This window comes from Mus musculus, chromosome 12, assembly GCF_000001635.26.
Source record: "Mus musculus strain C57BL/6J chromosome 12, GRCm38.p6 C57BL/6J".
Classification (NCBI taxonomy): Eukaryota; Metazoa; Chordata; class Mammalia; order Rodentia; family Muridae; genus Mus; species Mus musculus.
Window position 1 is genome coordinate 95,549,065 of NC_000078.6, and position 10,385 is coordinate 95,559,449.

Here is a 10,385-nt window from a genome sequence, read left to right on the forward strand (position 1 = left end):
CTCAGTGTAGCTGCCCCTTGTGGATAAATAAAAAGACAAGAGAGGGGCAAGTCCAGGGTGACAGTGCTGGGAGTTGGGTACTTATTTTGTCATATTAATTGATCTTGCAAAAATTATTTGATTTTCCACATTTGTTTGCATTCCTACTTTTCCAATAAACGGGTTGAACCTGATGCTGTTTAAGATTAACTCTGCTTGTAATTGCTTGGCGCATCAAAGGCAAACACATGGCTCCACTTTGGTCCTAGTGATAAGCTTTTGCTGAGCACTGGATATTTGCACAGCACAAAGCTAGATACTCTGAAGACAAAGCAACCTGTAAGATTTTATCCTTTCCCTGGAGTAGCTGAAGAGTCCATTGAAAGCATTGGTGGGTTCATAAAATGACTATATCTAATAAGTCTGTGCACACTCACGTCAACAAAAGGAGGAATGGATTCGAATGGGGAAAGCAGGACAGATTCTCCAATGGTAGCATATAAATTGGACATTAAAGGAAACCTAGAGACATACCAGAACACAAAATACACAATAAAAGGATGTTTTAGCTATTAAACTTCCAGAGTAAGATATTTGTAGGGAAATCAACAATAGCTGAATTTTGCTGAGCATTGAGAAAACACTGGAAGCTTTTATGCCTTTATTTAGTAAATCTCTTAGCATAATGATTGAGGAAGCACCATTTTTACCACTTTTCAAATAAAAACTAAGCACACTAAGAATCACTCAGATTCCAAAGGATTAAACCCAATGAGAATAAACATTAAATGTGGCTTCAAACATTCTAAGTCCACAAAACAAACCCAAGTTCATGCTGAGAGTAACAAGTAGTAGGGTATGACTAGGACACAAGGTAGGGAGGAAAGTCAGAAAATGATAGCAGCTCATGAGAACCTTGAACGCTAGGCTAAGTAATTCTGTGTATAGATGAGCAAGCATGTTGGACATAGAAGGAACTACAGCAAAAATGGACAAGTCACTGCTATATGATACTGCCATTGTTATGACACAGAGATGAGAGAGAGAGAGAGAGAGAGAAAGAGAGAGAGAGAGAGAGAGAGAGAGAGAGAGAGAGAGAGAGAGAGAGAGAGAGAGGAGAGCAGTAGAAAGTTCTAGGCTTGAGAATGAGCTTCTGTGGAGCAGACTCCAGGAGGGCAGAAGGTCGGTCTCTTGGAGATACCACAGTCCCTGGTTTTTGGTTTTGTTTTGTTTTGTTTTCATTGTTGTTTCTTTGTTTTTGTTTTTTTTTATTGTTTTTCTTATTTTGGTCAAGAAAAGCAATAAAATCCCAGAATTACACACCTAAGTTATTAAATATTGACCAACCAAAACAAACAAGCAAATGAACCACAGTGGATCAAACGAAGCATAGCTACCAATATCCAGATTGCAAATTAAAAAAAAAAAAGACAGGTTTTGAAAAGCACTTGATTGCTATTTTTGTCTAGCCTGGCAAGCTGTATAAGTGTATTATTGGTCTAGCAATATTCAGCCTTATATAATTATAGAAAATAGTCAACATGGAATCAAGAAGCAAACAGGCAGCTCAAAGGTTATTGCAGGAAGCACAATGAATGACTGAAGTCCGGGTTAGCATCAGTGAGAAGAGGAGGGTTTGCAGAGATTATGTGACCATTAGTCCCAGCCAGTGACAAGTAAGAAAGAAAGCGAAGAAAGCATCAATGATAACACAGGGCTGCCTGGCTTTGGAGATGAGTAGGACGTGGTCTACTGACAGAGACAATAAACATAAAGAAAAATAACATTTCTTGGGATGAGGGAAGAGTTAAGTTCAGTCTCCCAACTCTTGAAATAGAGTTCAGGAAGCGTACCATTCCTGTTACTGCAGGTAAGTGAGTGAGGCACAGAGACTTAAGTACCTTGTATACAGTTATGTCCAAAAGCTTATATTTCAGCCTAGCCCATTGGTTCCTCTACAAATCCTTAAAGTAAGGGTTGGACATTGTATCTTAGAGGGGAATCACAATGAAGAGACACCGACTCTCACTCCAAGGGACAAGGCAGTAGATGAAGGATGAAACCAACGTATGACTGTGAGAATAAGGGGTGATCCTAAAGTCCAAGACTAAATAAGATCGAGGGTATGCAAAGAAGGCAGTTCTTTTTCTGCTCTGAAGATTCAGGGGCCCAAGTTGAGAGAGATTTACAGAGAAAGAAAGGCTCTCTGGAAAAAAGAGCAGCTGAAGGAAAACCGTGTTCAAATAACTTCATAAAGGAAAGAGAAAGGTGTGGACTTTCCACACCTCACAAGATGGAGCACAGAAAGCCAGCATGGACTTTGTTCCCTTTATTTTCTTCCTCGCCTCCCTCTGGCTCTGTGAGTGGAGAGAAGATGGACAGAAAAGCAGAAAAGCAATGGCAGCAGCAACTGCTTTGGGAAGAACACTTCTTTTAGGATGAAAAACAGTAGGTTCTCACTTTCTAGTGTAGGGCATTTTAAGGTTCAGATCTGATAATTTGGTATTTCATCTTAAAGTGAAGAAAGGCTATTTATTTCCAAGAAGAAAAATTTGTTGCAATACTCTTTGCAACTCCAAATTCTTTCCCATGAATGTAATAATCAAATCATACTGAAATGAATTTTAAAAGGTGAGAAAGATACACATGTACATTCCTAGTCACATCTTAAAAATTCTGTTAGCCCACTTTGCCTGGTTAATAGATGTACTTATATATGGTTATATTTTTGGTTCATAACTATTAAGGGAATAACTCAATTATTCAATTATAAAAGACTATTTCTCTTTTCCTTTCCATCTAAAATTCTATAATATGAGCACATATACTTGGCATTAAATTCTAAAGTACCTTTCAAGATAATCTTATCAAAAATAAAAATACATTTTACCAATTACATCATTGTTACTTATTTAATAAAATATTAACATAAATTATAGACTAAAATGATCACAATAACTATTTACTGCTCTGCATTTGGGAAAGACATCCCAAGACTCAAAAGAACACATAGAGCAGTAATTATGATAGTAGAGACTCACATGAGATCTGACACAGAGAGAGCATGGTGCTTCAGTGAGTAGAATGTGAAAAAGTAGTTGCACACTCTTATCATGCTTTTTTGTTACCTTTTCATGTGTTGGTGTACTATATATGTTTATATGCATATTTTCATACGTGTGTAGGTGTACCTGTACATGAACACCTGTGTGTGTGTACATGTGGATGTCCAAAATGGATGTTAGGAATCATTACCAATGGCTCAAACATCTTAGTCATGGAGACAGAGTCAATCAAACTCACACTGATACCACATGGATACAGTTAGTCTTGCCAGCCAGACGGATGAGGGATCCTTTGTCTCCAGCTTCAGAGGCTGGAGTTACAGGAAGCCGCTGTGCCCACTGAGTATTTACTTAAGTCCCGAGTATCTGAACTCTGGTCCTCAAACTGGTATGGCAAATATTCAGCCAATGAAACACCTCTACAGCCATCTACCCCCTATGGATCTGTCCTTGTGATCTTGGACAATAATAACATTTCTGTGTACCATGTCTTTCATACATAAGTTTTCACTGGTAGTCTTAAAACTCCTAACTTTCCTTTTGAAAAACATTAACATTACTTATGACCAAGGGATGGATGCTTAGAAATAAAACAAAACAAAATAGCACACAAAATATTGTAACTGCAAAACAAGAATAATTTACTGCACATGGCCTTTGTTTGCACATGCATGAGGGGACATTCACTTTGTTTTCACAAGTATAGATTCCGACACCATCTATAAATAATTGCGTCTGCCAGATGTACAAATGGTTTTATGTTTTTGTACTAGCATCTAGGGGTAAAAGTTTAAAGAAATAATTAAATAAGAATTCACAAATGATGTCTTCAAGATTTTGATGGCAAAGTACACAATGCTATCATATATTACGTTTTACTAGTAATACGACTTTTAAAGATAATGTTCTTCCTGGAACCACAACTGCTGAATACATAAATATTGAAATGAAGTAAGCAGGTTATCACAGAGAAGCTCTGTGAAGTTAACAACCACTTTTCTGGAAGGAAAACAAAAAGGAAACTGAGAAAGATAAGATAAAATAATGTACTAAAAGAGACAAACTATTGTAATTTATATTTATTTGTGTGTTTGTGTGTTCTTGTACATGTTGTGCAGCTCATTACAGCTTGGCATGCTTGTTTTTATCCTTCTGCAATGGAGTTCCCAGGCACGGAACGTGAATGCTTAGACTTGATAATAAGTAACTTATCGCAATAAGCTACCTTGCTGACCTGAGTTCAACTGTTTCCTCCTATCTTTTGAACAGTTTGATTACTTTCATAGAAATAGCTTTAGTCACAATGACAATCTAAAAGATTAGCCAAGGACATGATCTCTAACTCTAGTGGTAAGACTAAACACCTGGGAAAATCTTCTACCTTAGATGTGCAAAGCAGAAAAAAAAATTGAATTTTACACACAAACATTTTCTCCATTTTGCTGATATTGCATGCTTCTTTTTTCTTTCTTTTCTATTTATTTATTTATTTATTTATTTATTTATTTATTTTTGGTTTGGTTTGGTTTTTTGACACTGGGTTTCTCTGAATAGCTCTGGTTGTCCTGCTGTCCTGAAACTCACTCTGTAGACCAGGCTGGCCTTGAACTCAGAAATTTGCCTGCCTCTGCCTCCCAAGTGCTGGGATTAAAGGCATGTGCCACCATGACCAGCTTATTTGTTTCATTTTTACTTTTTTTTTTTTTTGAAACAGGGTCTCACTGTGTAGACCTGTATGGCTTGGAACTCAATATATAGAACAGCCCAGAGATGAACTTACAGAGATTAACAGGTCTCTACCTCTAGGCAACTAAAGGCAAGTACCATTATACTACTTTTAAGATCAATATTTTGACTACAATTTTGCTATAAACCTTATTCATGTCAGCAGCCTTTGATATCAAAGAACCTGAATGCCCAAGAGCAATGATGGCTCCCAACAGAGGAAGAGCTGCACAGCTGTGATGACTGTGTCCACCACGCTGTAGTATTCTCTACCTAACCAGAGTACTAGTACTATATGACATAGTATCATCATGTGTGCTGTGCTATTTGTGGATAAGGAGTCCCATGTACATGACTTAACCTGGGCTGGTTGACCTTTGCCCGCCTTCATAATTTCATGTTCTACCGAAAAAATTTCCTTGTAATGTTAATGGAACAACGATTATAATGGCCAGAAGATGTATTCCTGAAACCAAGAGGATTTGAAATTAGGCTAGTTCATTGAATATTAGGTTTTCCTTCTCTTCCTTGTATGAGGTATAAAGGGTTTGTTTGTTTGTTTGTTTGTTTGTTTTGTTTTGTTTTATAATGAGCCCAAAACTTAACTGGGTTAATGGGTTAAGAAACAAAACGTGGAATGGGGGAAGAATGAGAAAGATTATAAAGTTGAATGTGTAGTAAGGTGTGGGATCAGGAAGGAGATAAAGAAGACTAGATGTATATGATAAAAATATGTTATATGTAATTCCTAAAGAATAAATAAAACGTTCCTTAAAATACAGTGTTTAAAAAACTCAAAGAATTAATAATTTTTATGAATATTTTTAAACCCTCTCTTTTTTGTTTGGTTTCAAGCAGAGAGAGAGAGATGTAGGTGACATAAAAAAAGAGGAATTTCCAGCTTGTCTAACAGTCCAGGTCTATAATCCCAGCTGCTCATGAGAATGAAGGAGTAGGACAATGAAGTCAGGACCTCCTGGACTAGAGAGCAAAGTCATTTAATGACGAGAACTGACCCTGCCTTGAAGACATGAGGTACTATTGTCCAGTACCCAATATCAAAAGGGGGATGCAGTGTTCCAAACAGGAGCAGAGCATGTACACATTAGATCCCAACACATGTACATCAGATCATAAATTCATGAGCTAGTTACAGTGAAAGGAAAACAAGGGAATAAAAAAAATAGAACAAGAATATGGCAAAAGCTTTCCTGCCTTAAGTGGAATCTGTGGGAGAGGAAGCTCCTAGCCTCACAGAGAGTTGAAATGCCAGGATAGGGGGATAGTTGAGGGGGGTGTCACCAGCTCAGAAGAGAAGGGGAAGTAGGAATGGGGGCAGTAAAAAGAAGGAAATGAAAAGAAATAAAACCCAACAAAGTCCAAAATAAATAAAACTCAAGAACGAGACAGGCATGGTGGTACACAGGTTTGGTCCCAGCATTTGGGAGACAGAGGGAAGAAGATCTTTGTTACCAACTGACGTGGTTTACATAGGAAGTTTCAGGACATCCAGGGCTATGGAGATAAACCCTGCATCAAAACCAGAAAATATGAGTGCAAAAAAAAAAAAAAAAAAGCAAATAAAAAGGACTCCAGTCAAAATTAAAAAAAAAATTAAAAATCAATTAAAGAAAGAATTGTCTAGAAGTATTGTACTTGGATGAGTGTGAATGATTGAAGGATTATGCAGTGTAAAATCTAGATTCAACAAAATGTTGATGGGTAAATAAAATAAGTGTATGCATACCACAGACAAAAAATGAAGAGAATTCAAGCAGATAATGAAAAGGCAGCCATCAGAGTTGTCTTTGCATCTCAAACCAACCAAACAAACAATCAAACAAAGAAACAAACAACCTTGTTAAATTGCATCTGGAAACGGGGAAATAGTTTCTGTGGTGGATCTGGAATGAGAAAGGTAGCTGTAGCTGTGCAGGGCACGGAGACAGTTGAGAGGTAAATGAGTCATGAACAGATGTGAAGAGAGGCAAAAAAAGAGACACTGGGCTGTGTGGCCTGCTTCACAAAGGCTTTCATGGTCCCTGTCAACAGCTCCCAGAAATATAGATAGATAGGTTGCTTAAGGGTTTGTCTCCTTCCTTTAAAGAAGAAAAATGGTCAGAATATAAGATTATTGGAGAGGATATAAGATTTATTTAGAAAAAATAAAAGAATAGAAAGAATGAGAAATAAATAGAATTAAACAAAGAACCACTAGGATTTATAGAATTGGCTAGATATGAATCCAGCATTTACTCTGTGTCCATGTCCATTTATGCAGAAGGACAGAAAAAAAAAAAAAAACAGGCAAGCAGTGAACCATGGTATCATTAGCTTCATGGGGTAAGAAAACAAAACAAAATAAAACAAGAAAGAGCTTTCCATTTTAAAATCCCCAATGTCTTCCCTGGATAATTTGGACAGTCTTTGTGGAAGATCAGCTTGTTCCCACAGAAGAGAAAGACTGTTCAAATAGCAGAATAAATATGAAGATAAGAACTTAGTGAAAGCTCAGGGCCTGCATCGGTGTGCACCAGGTCCTCAGTGTATATTATAACTCTTAGCTTAGTATTTTTATATGACTCCTTACTGTGTGAATGAATGGGTCTCTGACTTTTTGCCTGTCCTTGGGACTCTTTTACTTCTGTTAGGTTGTCAAATCCAACCTTGATTTAATAGTGTTTGTTCCATCTTAGTATATTTTATTTGTCAAGTTAGGTTGCTATCTCTTAGAAATCTGGTCTTTTCTAGTGAGAGACAGAAAGGAGATGGGTGAGGCGAAGAGGAGATGTGGAGATGAACTGGGTGGAGTAGAGAGACTAAAACTATAATCAGGATATGTTGTATGAGAAAAGGGCCTGTTTTCAATAAAAGGAAAATAATGCAATAAAAAAATTCTTAGCTCATTAGTCAGGACATGAGAGCCCAGAAGAGTGCTAAAGAGAGTTCTGGGAGAAGCCATCTGAGAAGGTGTTAGTAATGAGCAAGGCATCACCACATCACACGTTTAAACCAGTGGAAAAAAGCAAAGGAAAGAACTTAGAATTGAAATCAGAAGAAATAAGACAAAGTCAAGGTGGCAGCAGAAAGAGAGGGTTATGGGAAACAAGAGCCCACCTTTTCCCTAATGAACTATTAGTTAATGTTTGATGCTGAGAGGGGCCCAATTAATGTCTTGAGTTGTGTACCCACTCGTCAGACCATCGTGTACCAGTGAATAATTGCAAATCCACTGTCATAGACAGCCCTGGTAAAATTAAGGATAGTCACAAAACAAAACAAGAGAGCATGGATATGGGAAGACCACATATATGGAGGAGGAACATGAAGGGGAAGGGAGAGGTGAGAGTAGTCAGAATATGTTTTAGACATGTATGATATTGTCCAAAAAGAAATTAAATTAATAAGCAATCAGTATGCATTTTATTCCTGTTTGGGAAGAGAGGTGAGAAAGAAGAGTTTTGAAATTAAAATGGATGGTGTGAAAAAGGTGTAGACGAATTATGGTTTTTGTTTTGTTTTGTTTTCTGTTTGTTTTGTTGTTGTTTGAGACAGGATTTCTCTGTGTAGCCCTGGCTCTCCTCGTCTCCTGAGTTAGATGAGGCTGGCCTCTAACTCAGAAATCTGCCTGGCTCTGGCTCTCAAGTACTGGAATTAAAGCGCCTGGCCAGAAGAAGAATTGTGTAGTTGAACTCTTTCACTTTTAATGGGAAGTACTCTAAAGAAAATTATGTGAATTCTTACCAGAAAAGAAGTGAAAGTGAAGAACTCAAGGATCCAGTAGGTGAGAGCTCTTCACAACACAGAGGTGGGATAACCACTGAGCTAATGTGTCTGTTGTCCCCACAATCATGGGCATGTGATGTCATGAAAAGAAAATCAGAGTAAGAGCTGAGCAAGGACAATTATGCATCTAAGTATGTATAGGAATTAATGAATAGAGGACATGAATTTGAAAGAGAGCAGAGGGATTAGGTGGAGGAAAGGGAAGTGAGAAATGATGTAACTGTATTATAATTTCCAAAATTAAAGAAAAAAGTAAAATAGCTGTTACTATAAAAAGTTGTGCCATTTTAAAAAGACAACAGCTGTGAGAAATGATTGTATAATGATGAAGTTTTTTGTTTTCTTGAAACACCGCTAACTTCTCAAAGCAAAGGATAATTCCCCTACGTGGTCATTAGTTAGACAGTATTTGGACTGTATTACAGCATCCTAACAAAGGCATGAAGGGGAAGATGATTTTGTACCAACTCAGTCAAGGGACTCTTGTATGGAGACCGTTTGCTAGGGGATCTGGGGACACATGAGGATGAGTCACTCTAAGGCTAACCATTGTCATCACAAGGAAACAGAAAAGAAATCAAGTTGCTGAGCTGTTTGTTACATATTTCTGTATAAAAATTTCGTAACTTTTCCAAGTGGGAAACACATCTGATTTGCAAGAAAATAATATAAAACAGAAAAGCAAAAGAGAGAGAACACATACACACACACACACACACACACACACACACACACACACACACACAGAGAGAGAGAGAGAGAGAGAGAGAGAGAGAGAGAGAGAGAGAGACAGAGACAGAGACAGAAACAGAGAAACAGAGACAGAGAGGATAGCCATGCCATATATTGCATAACTGAGATTATTCTGCAAATACTGAAAATATAGGAGATGAGAACATTTAAATTAAAGGAAAAGTACATAGCAACATAAGAAAAGCTACAGCAACACTACACAGGATGACAGATAATCTGTATGTCTCATATTCAAACCTGATAACGAGTTATAAAATGCCATTGTTTCTGTTTTACAAATTAGGAAAATTGGAACCAGACAGCGTAAGTAAAATGTTCAGGGTCATACCTAAAGCAAATTGCTGAGATGCGATCCACTCCGTGTCTTACTCCTCAGCTTTTATCTGTACACCATTGCCTTTCAAAACAAAGACATAAATGTGAGAAACGGGGAAATACAATGATATTGAAGCTGCTTGGTTGAAGGATAGGCGTATTGTCTGCAGAGCACAAGGCTGCAACACAGTTTTGAAAAAGAACAAAGGGAATGCTGGCATGATTTCTACTCACTTGTCAGTTAAAAGAAAATCTCCAGTATTATGCAGAGGTGTGTCAGCCATGTGAGATATGAGTGGAGTGGTGTGCCACATACCCCTGATAACTGCACACACAGAGCTGCAATTTTGAGCCCGGTTTCTTGTTTCAGAAATACTCCCCTCTAAATAATACATAATTAACATGGATTAGGTGGGATTTGACTTTTCTTTTGTTGCTATTTAAATGTATATCATTAGCATTCTGCATAATTAAATTAGCACTTATCATTGTGGTGAGCCATGTAGCAGCTCCAGGTGAGGCTGCTGGCTGTGTGCACTCCAGTGTCACTCTGGAGACCCTGTACTGGCTTGTCTTATAGGAAAACTGGAAGATAACATGAGTGTATTTAATTGAAAAAAAATGTCTTGTTTTATTCTCTGATGAAACAGTTCGTCTATTTTGGCTGTAAAGGCCCACTGTACTTTAAATATCAAGGGTAACATAACAGAAAAATATATTTTGAAATAGGTTTTGAAATATATTTTATTTAAAGATTAATGA

General features: G+C 37.4%; 1 long non-coding RNA gene across 1 annotated transcript in view; it reads right to left on the reverse strand.

Annotated features, from left to right (window-relative positions):
- Gm40551 overlaps positions 1-9,828 on the reverse strand; it is a 28,868-nt gene extending 19,040 nt beyond the window's left edge. Inside the window, exon 1 of the long non-coding RNA XR_872915.2 lies at positions 9,637-9,828. This is a non-coding gene — a long non-coding RNA (predicted gene, 40551). The remainder of the gene's footprint in view (positions 1-9,636) is intronic.
- Positions 9,829-10,385: the final 557 nt, after the last annotated feature.